Genomic DNA, 10111 nt, shown 5'->3' with positions numbered 1-10111 from the left:
AAAAATATAAATATTTTAATGAATTTTACAGGGGGAGAGGTGGAGGGCTAGAGAGTAAGAACCTTCGATGAGAGAGAAAGTAGATTCAGCTGCATCCTGCACACCCCCTATCAGGACGTTCCTGCAAGTCAAGGTACATGCCTTGACTAGTATCGAACCTGGTTCCTTTCAGTGAGCAGGCCGACTCTGTATCCACTGAGCCTAACATTTTGGGGATGGGGGGGGTGGGGACAGAGCTGGCAAAGCTGTCACTTCCTGCAGATGCTGCCACCTGCCCTCTTTGCCTCCTAACTGGGCCCTGGTGGAGCAGCCTCAGTGGCCCCCAGAGGTCTCTGCGAGTAGGCGGGCGGGCAAAGCCGTGGTTTCAGCACTTGCTGGGCAACATGAGGGCCCATGCTTCCAGCTGACAGTAGCAGGGAGAACATGGGCCGAGCAACCCACCAGGCTCGCCAGCCCCAGTGGATATTGGCTGCCTTCCTTCTCCGAGCCTCCCTGGGCCTGGGGACTGGTCCTTACACCAAAGATGCCGACACAGCCAAGTCCAGTGCGCACCCTCCCTTCCCGCCACCTCCCACTGCAGGCGCTCAGGAGGGGAAGGATGCCCAGGCGGGTGGCGGGAGGAGCGGGTGGGAGGACCTGCCCACCCACCACCTGGATAAGCAGCCCATGAAAGGCCGGTGGCTGTGGGCCTGGGCTTGGCCCTGACCTTGTGTCTGTTGCTCTTCCCTACCTCACCCAGCAGCTGGCAACAGCATCCCCAAGAGAGCGGGCCGCTCTCAGAGCCTGGGGCGGTCCGGGTGCCTCTGGGAGACAAGTGCCTGAGCCAGCGTGCTCTGGGAACCCTAACTGCCCCGTCGGAGGTTGTGTTTAAAATGTATGCATTGAAAGAGTCGTTTTACCTGTGGAGCTTGTCTAAGAAGCAGCGAAAATAAATATCTACCCTTTGAATTTCTGGCTTTTATTTCTGTCCTGTCACTCACCTGCCCACTCATTCATTCCTTCATCGAGTTAGGCAACGTGCAAGGTGAGCACAGAATGATCCAGGCTACAGCTCACCTCTGAGGAAGACCTGCGGCAACAGGCCAGTGAGGTAACCTGAGGATCCAGGTGACAAAGTGCAGGGGGAGTGAGAGGAGCACCAGCCCCAGCGGCTGGGCAGGCTCCCCGGAGGCAGCGGTGTGTGCGCGGTGGTCCGAGGCTGCAGCCTGGGATGTGGGCTCGGGCAGCAGTGCTTCTAGAACTGGACTGTGCGTGAGAGTTGCTTAGGGGTCTTGCTCACACACGTTCTGGTTCGTTGGTAGGGGCGGAGGCCTGAGACTCTGTACTTCTTTCTTTTTTAATTGAATTTCCTGAGGTGACACTGATTAATAAAATGGTACAGGTTACACGAGCGCAATTCCACAGCACGTCACCTGTACACTTACTGTGTGTCCACCACCCAAACCACGTCTCCTTCCATCACCATTTACACCCCCCCATACCCTCCTCCAACTCCCCCTACCCACCACCCCACACTGTTATCTGTGTCCATCAGTTTTTGTTTGTTTGTTTTAAATATATTTTATTGATTTCTTACAGAGAGGAAGGGAGAGGGATAGAGAGTTAGAAACATCCATGAGAGAGAAACATCGATCAGCTGCCTCCTGGACAACCCCCACTGGGGATGTGCTGGCAACCAAGGTACATGCCCTTGACCGGAATCGAACCCAGGACCCCTCAGTCCGCAGGCTTATGCTCTATCCACTGAGCCAAACCGGTTAGGGCTCTTTTTTTCCCCTTTTTTCTCAATCCTCCCACCCCACCATCCAGCCCCCACAGCTGTCAGCCGGCGCTCTGCCGAGGGGTCTGTCTCTCCTTGGCTTGATGGCTCATTTTGTTCATTAGATTCCACACAGGAGTGAAATCATGTGGTCCGGAGGCTGTGCATTTCTAATAAGCTCCCAGGTGACAGGATGGGCTTGATCTGCAGACACTGTGTAACAGGGTTTAGATGGATTCCTTTGTCGGCTGTGCTGTACTCAGCCCACAAACCAGTGCACACAGTCCTCTCTGCCCACGAGCCTTCCCAGGACCCTGGCGCCCTGGCTGGCCTGGTGAGCCCTGCCTCTGCACACAGCCCTAGGGCTGCAGCCTGTTCTCGTAAAGGAGGGAGGAAGCCGGCAGAGGCAAGGCCATGGACGCTGATGCCCCCGGTGGCCCCACCCATGGGCCTGGGTCCACCAGGAGAACAGTCACTTCAGAGACCACCCATCATGCATCAGGCTGCTCCCTGAAGCAGCCAGAACTGACTTCCTGCACAGGGAGGGAAAAGGGAACCCATGTGCAGGAAGCAGACTAATGGCTAAAACCGTTTCTTGGGAACAATCATCAGAAAGAGGGCCTTGCCGTTCTGAGCCCATAACAGTTCTCCAGAGAAAGAACCGTGGCCGGAAAACAGCTCCACTGCAATGACTGTCACCAGGAAGAAGAACCTCGCGCTCGGAGGTTCGTGTTCTCCTCTGTGTCTTCCCACACACAGGCTGGGAGAGTTAGTGTGAAAAGAAGTGACAAAATATTTTGATGAAAAATTCACTATTCATGTCACTGACATGAGAACTAAGGAACAACCAAAATAACCCATATTAGTTAAAGAGACAAATTATCATTCAGCTATTTGACACATTGAATCTCTTCCACAAGCATTGAAGTGGCCCTTGGTCACACAGAAGCGTGCTTGCCCGGCCACTGCCCTGGACTCCGCAGGAGGGAGCAGAAACGCAGTCCCACCCGCCCAGCACCAACTTTTCCTAACAAATACCTTGAAAATCCCTTTTCACTAACCTTCAATGAAATTCAGAAATAATGTAACCTACCTATACATATGGTTTTTTGAAAAATCACTTTAAGGTCTTCATTGAAATAAAAATTAGAAATTAATTTAGTCAAATATATACTAAAAATGAATAGTAATTATAAGTAATGTCTTTGCAATAAATGAGTTTGTTTTAAGAGAAATACAATGATGCTCAATGAAATATCATTTACCCTCTTTATAACTGACATTTTAAAATAAGGCTTAAAGGGGTGTGTGTGGCCCTAACCGGTTTGGCTCAGTGGATAGAGCATCAGCCTGTGGACTGAAGGGTCCCAGGTTCGATTCCAGTCAAGGGCATGTACCTTGGTTGTGGGCACATTCCCAGTAGGGGGTGTGCAGGAGGCAGCTGATCAATGTTTCTCTCTCATCGATGTTTCTAACTCTCTATTCCTCTCTGTAAAAAATCAATAAAAAATATGTTAAAAAATAATAATAAAATAAAGGTGTGTGTGTGTGTGTGTGTGTGTGTGTGTGTGCTTGAAACTTGGAGACTGGGGAGAAGTTAAGAAGAATGAAGACAAAGAAATGTCCACTGGATTTGGAAATATGGAAACTTTATGGTGAGAATTTCAGTGGGGTGTTGGGGGTAAAACCAAGATTGGTAGGCGATGAGTGAGAAGTGGGGAGATGGAGGGAGACTAGTTCTACCAGCTGCTGAGCTTTGCTGTGGAGTAGCGGATAGAGGTTTTTCACGGGAAAGCTGGAGGGGTAGGGAGTGGGTGGGTTATTTTTTCCATGGTCCGGGCATGAGCATGATTTCAGTTTCTGAAGAAGAATGAGATGAGCAGGCTGCTTGACAGTGAGAGAGAATGAGCACAGGAAGCGTCAGCAAGGAGCAGACCCTCTTTTCAAATTACGAAAAAAGGCCGAGCACAATGAGGGGACTGTCAAGCTTTGGTGACGTGAGTGCGGAAATCCTCTTCCCATCCTGTCTGCAGGCTTTCTAACAAAGAGCCAATGCCACCTCTGAGAGTGACAGGGAAGGGAGGCGGTTTGGCTCTGAGGAGTGAAAAGGGAGGAAAGGTTAAAACAAATTGTTGGAGAAAGTGAACAGGGCACTGACCAGAGAAACATGGTGGGTTAGGCAACGACAAACAAACAAACACTTGGTTATCATTTTTTTTTTTTTTTGGTCTAAGGTGAAACATGGTAATTGTGTTTCCTGTAAAGTATGCAAAGTGAAGTTTTTATTCAGTTAAATTCCGTTGGTCCCACCAATTTCTGTAATAATTCCAGGGAGTTTGTTTGAGTTCAGTTTGATCTCTAATAGCTACTCAAAATGCTTTGGCTTCTTTTTTGTTTTCTGTCGGGAAATGAAGGAGCACAAATGGAACCTGTGGCACTCACCAACTAAACAGCCCCACTGCCAACCCCCCTGTAACGTGGACTATCAGCCCCTTGCGTAAGTGCTGATTGCACTTCTTGGGCCAGAAACCTGGCATATTTGTACCAAACACAGAACCTACCCTTGAACATTTAATTTTACTCAACAGTTAAAACTTTTCCCCAACTAGAATTCACTAGAGCCTTCACTTCCTGAAGAGGCTTCCTGTACAAAGCAACTCGTTCCTGGGCAAAGGACACAGTTTTTAATGCTGAACTCTCCGGAGGAAGAGAAATCACCAGGGCAGAAGACAAGTGGGACACACACACACACACACACACACACACACATACACACACTAAAGAGACAAAACCTACTCTCTTTGACTCCTGGCAGAAGCAAATTCAAGTCCTTTCTGGAGAAAAACAACATCAGATCAGATCAACCAAATAGGAGCTCAAATCTAAAATCAACAAACCGTGGCTGAGACATTGGCAGAAACACAACCCCCAGGACATCAAAGAATAGAATTATCCAATATAGAATGATGCACCAAATATAGAAAGAGTGAAATAGAGTCATAAAAACAAGCTACAAGACACTATGAAAGTGTTGCAGGCTGTGGGAACACCTGCCACACCTCAGGACCAGCTGCACTGACTAATCAGCAAATCAATCCTTGAGTTCTGGGTTCAGCAAATCAATCCTCGAGTTCTGGCTAGGAGAGCATTCAGAGCCAAGACCCAAACTATAAGAGAACATTTACTTAGAAAATCGCAGAGGTACAAGAAGTAATTCGTAGAAGAAATGAACTGAGGAAACAAGTGGTAGAGGCAAAGGAGCTTGGAAGTGAGGACCTTAATGGTGACCCAAAGTGCCTGGGGGTGGGGGTGTGGGGGGCGGAGAGAGGGGGCAGGGAAAGGTGCGGGGGAGAGTGCACTGGGTCCTCAGTCCTAAGGATTTTAAGGGTGGAGATTGCAGCGGAGGTTCCAGGGGAAGATCTCAATAGAATAGTCAGCAGTTTTCCAGGTGTGTCCTTTCAGGGTTATGGTCGCCACTGACTGGCGGGCACCAGGGCAGGGGTCATTAGTCAGTGCAGCTGGTCCTGAGGTCACCTGTGGCTGGTTTTTTGCTCTTCTGGGCCTGGAACTGAAATACAACTGAGGCATAGGTGTTACGTGAAGGGTGAAAAGGTCAGGGGGTCCAAACCACATGCCCAGGGATTTGCCAGGGGAGAAAAAGTCACCCTGGGGGTGAGGTCCCACCCTACAATTGATTGTCTGTTGCTAGGCACCTGGGGCTTTCCACCCAGGTGACCTTCTTTACCTGGTTCATCATCCTTGCTCTGCTCATGTCTGTCTATCTTGTCCACCACAAATGCATAAATAAGTGGAACAACAAATCAAATCAATCTCTCTCTCTCTCTCTCTCTCTCTCTCGAATTTTTTTAAAATATATTTTATTGGTTTTTTACAGAGAGGAAGGGAGAGGGATAGAGAGCTAGAAACATCAATGAGAGAGAAACATCAATCAGCTGCCTACTGCACACTCCCTACTGGGGATGTGCTCACAACCAAGGTACATGCCCTTGACCAGAATCGAACCTGGGACCCTTGAGTCCACAGGCCGATGCTCTATCCACTGAGCAAAACCGGCTAGGGCTCTCAAGTGAATTTTAAAAAAAGAAAAATAGAATCTTCAGAAATGAAAAATTGTTGGAAACTAACATAATTTGATGAATTTAACAGCAGATTGTAAAAAATTAGTAAATTCTAAAATGGAGCTGAAAAAAATTACCCAGAATGCAAAAAAAAGAGACAAATGGATAGAAAATATATGACAGGTTTAAAAATCTAGAAGTTAAAATGAACGTGTTTAATTTACTAATAACGAGTTCCAGAGAGAAAGCAGGGGAGGCAAATTTTAAGTGAAAGGCTGAGGATTTCCCAACCATAATGACGCACTGGGATCCAAAACAGCAGGGAGTGCAGGCCTGTCATCAAGAGGAAAGCAAACTTAGAAAATAAAACCACACAAACTAAGGAGCTCTTACAAGTGGTGCGGGAGGAATTAATGGGCCGGATCTCCCATGAGGGGGAATGAGGTTCTTCCGACATCTTTAGAAAATGAATGGGATGTGGAAGAAGGTTTTGTTGGTGTGGAGTTACGTTTCTGGGATTCCAAAGTCCCCTGTCCCTTAAGCCAGTCCTGGTCGAGGTGTAGCTGGGAGGCCAGTGTCCAGAGCTTCCGTTTCATGTTGTGGCTGGGTGTGGCTCAGCATTCAGGCCAGATTAAAGTCTCCTAGTCCATGTGTGGGGTCCAACATGGCTGTGTGCCATGTGGGCACAGGGAGAGCATCCCCAAGAGGGAGAAGAGAGGGAGCCAGAATTTCCTTAGTTTGGAAGTTCATATATTACTTTTCTTGTGCTTCCAGTGGCCATGCCTATTCTGGCCACTGACTCACAGGTGTGACTGATGGGCACACAGGCGGGCACCTTCCCACGTCACTCAGACCTGACTGGGCATGTGTCTAACTTGCCTTTGTCCAGCTCCTCCCCCCGTCAATCAGTGGGGAACAGACTGGAAAGTGTTAAATGCAGCTTTTGGCAAAGCTGTATAAATGGCATCCCTATATTATCTGGTCTCCCCTTTCAGTCCTTTTCTACTAAATAATAATTAGGTTTCATAATGGCATCAAAAGCAGCCAGAGGAAAATGACAGGTCATTTATAGTTGTGAAATTATAATGGACTTCTTAACAGTGTCAATGGAAGTCAGAAAATAGTGGCCTAATGCAGAAAATTCATTGTCAACATAATATTGTAAATCCAGCAAAACTGATTTCCAAGAAAGAAGGAAAGATAAGCATATTTCAGATTTGATAAGAATATTTCAGATATACAAAAATTTATAATTTTCCAATAGTTCTTACCCAAGGAGCTTCTAAAAAGTATACTTCCAATAGAAGAAAAGTGATCCTAGGTCCTCCAGGGGTCAGAACAAATATCAACAGACCTCAGGAACTATCCCTTCAAAGGAGCCACACTTTGATTGGATTAGTGTATAGATCAATTTATGTCCCAGGGCCATAAACTGGGTGTGGCCAGGGAAAGGAAGAAAGATAGCCCTGCCAATACCACTGTTACCCCAAGGTGACTGGGTCTGCCCAAACTGAGCCTCTCTGAGGAGCAATGATAGGAGCAGGGAGGGAGGAAATAGACACTAAAATCATCCAGCCAGTCACTAAGAAGCAAAAACAGGGTGGGGGTGGGGGAAAGGACCAATACCTACAGTTACTACAATATATTATCTAAAATGTCCAGTTTCCAACAAAAAATTATGAGGCATTTAAGAAACAGAAAAATATAACCCACACACCATGGAAACAACACAGGGAAATAGAAACTGCCTGTGGAAATGACCAGATACCAAATTCCACACAAAAAAAGACTTCAAAACCCCAGTATAAATATGCTTAAAAATGAAGGGAAAATGAAGATATTCACAGGTAAACAAAAACTGTGATAATTAATCATTAGCATTCCTACCACAGAAGACACATAACGGAAGTTCTTCTGGCTCAATTAAAAGGACACTAGACAGTAACTCAAACCCACATGAAGAAATAACACCAGTAAAGGTAACTACAGAGGTAAATATGGAAACATATAACTGTATTTTTTATTAGTAGCACCTTCTCCTACCTGATTTACAAGATAACACATAAAACAATAATTATGTATCTGGTTGATGGGCGCAGAGTGTATAAAGATGTCATATCAGCAATAGCAGAACAAAGGAGGAAGAATGGAATAGAGTATAAAAAAGCAAAGTTTTTGTATATTACTGAGATTAAGTTAGTATTCACACAAACTAAATTGTTATAAATTAATATGTTAATTATAATTCCCAGGGCAACCAGTAAGAAAATAATTTAAAGTATATAGCAAAAGAAATTACAAGGGAATTGAAATAGTACACTAGAAAATACAGGGTGGGGCAAAAATAGGTTTACAGTTGTGAGTACATGAAACACAGGAATTTATTCTTATGTTATTATTTATTAGTTATTGTATTATTTTCCATACAAACAACTGTATGTCTACTTTTGCCCTACTCTATATTTATTTAACACAAATAAAAGAATAGAGAAAATGAAGAACAAAAAAGACAAATTGAAAATAAATATCAGAATGGTAGACATAAATCCTACCTTATTAGTAATTACATTAAATGTAAAAAGATTTAACACTCCAATTAAAAGGCAGAGATTGCCAGAATGGATTTTTTTAAAAAATGATCCAACTATCTACTAGCCGCAAGAGACACACTTGAGATTCAAAGTCACAAATAGTTTTAAAGTAAAAGGATGAAAAAGACATGCTCTGCAAATAGTAGCCAAAAGAGACTGGAATGGCTATATAATATAAGGCAAATAGACTTTAAGACAAAATTTGTTGTTGGAGATAAAGAACATTACATAACAATAAAAGAGTCAGCCAATCAAGAATACATAACAGTTACAAACACATATGCACCTAACAAGACTCCAAAAATGCATGAAGTAAAAACTGTCAGAATTGAAGGAGTAAATAGACAATTCAATAAGAATAGATGGAGACTTCAATAACCCATTTCAGTGATGGATAGACAAACTTGACAAAAGATCAGTAAGGAAATAGAAGATTTGAACACTATATACCAACTAGACTTAACTCATATCTATAAAACACTCTATCCAACCACAGCAAAATACACATTCTTCTCACGTGCGCATGATACATTCTCCAGGATAGGCCATGTATGAGGCTATAAAACAAGTCCCAATAATTTTTAAAATATTGAAACCATAGAAAGTGTGCTCTCCAACCATAGTAGAATAAAATTAGAAATCAATAACAAATAAATTTTTGGAATCCATAAATATGTGGAAAGTAAACAACATACCAATGAGTCAAAGAAATAAGAAATTTTAAATATTTTGAGATGAGAGAAGACAAAAAAAAACCTTACTAAAAACTTATAGGATAAAAGCAGTGCTTAGAGGAAAATTAGAGCTGCCAGTGCCTAAATTAACGCAGAAGAAATATCTCAAATCAATAACCTTAACAAAATAGCAAAGCAAGAGCAAACCAAACACAGAAAAAGCAAAAGGAAGGGAATAGTAAGGAGCAAGGTGGAAATACATGAAATAGAGAACAGAAAAACAATAAAGAAAACCAATAAGGCAAAAGTTGGTTCTTTGAAAAACAAATTGAGGCCACCAAGACCAAGAAGGTTGGGAGACTCGCTGCCTTCCTCAAGAATTCCTGGGCCAAGGAGCTGGTGCTGGTCACATCCTTCACCATTGGGGGCCTCGCTATAATTCTGGCCCCCTTCAGCCCCTACACCAAGTACACCACCATGATCATCCAGGTGACACCTTGCAACTGCCTGGCGCCTATCCGAGATGATGGAAACATGCCTGGATCCCAGGGCCCAAGCTTGGAGTGGCTGAAGAAACTGTGAACACCTCCACTTCCCCTGTGGCCCCCAATGAAAATGTGAAAACCGAAAAGAAAACAGACAAATTGACACACCTAGACTGACCAAGGAAAAACAAGAGAGAAACCGTCAATTACTAAAATCAAAAATGATAGCAGGGACATACTACCAACCTTACGGAAATAAAAAGAATGTAAAGGGAATACTGTCAGCAATTGTATGGAAGTCACAAAGTACTGACACTGAGTAAAAGAGAGAGAGAGAGAGAGAGAGAGAGAGAGAGAGAGAGAGAGAGAGAGAAAGAAAGAGAAAGAGAGAGAGAATCTGAACAAATCTATGAAAAGTAAAAAACAGAAAATCTAAACAGACCTATAACAAGTAAAAAGATTGAATTAGTGATAATTAAAAAAAAAAACCCTCTACAAAGAAAAGCCCCAGAGAAAGTCTTCA

The 10111-nt window shown here is 44.1% G+C and overlaps 1 pseudogene; it reads left to right on the top strand.

The window, feature by feature from the left end:
- The first annotated feature begins 4167 nt into the window (after window positions 1–4167).
- LOC102424222 lies at window positions 4168–9685 on the top strand (annotated as a pseudogene).
- The last annotated feature ends 426 nt before the right edge of the window (window positions 9686–10111 follow it).

The sequence above is a fragment of the Myotis lucifugus genome, unplaced genomic scaffold (genome assembly GCF_000147115.1).
Source record: "Myotis lucifugus unplaced genomic scaffold, Myoluc2.0 scaffold_247, whole genome shotgun sequence".
Classification (NCBI taxonomy): Eukaryota; Metazoa; Chordata; class Mammalia; order Chiroptera; family Vespertilionidae; genus Myotis; species Myotis lucifugus.
The sequence above is the reverse complement of the archived record's forward strand: the minus strand, read 5'-3'. Positions and strand labels throughout refer to the sequence as shown.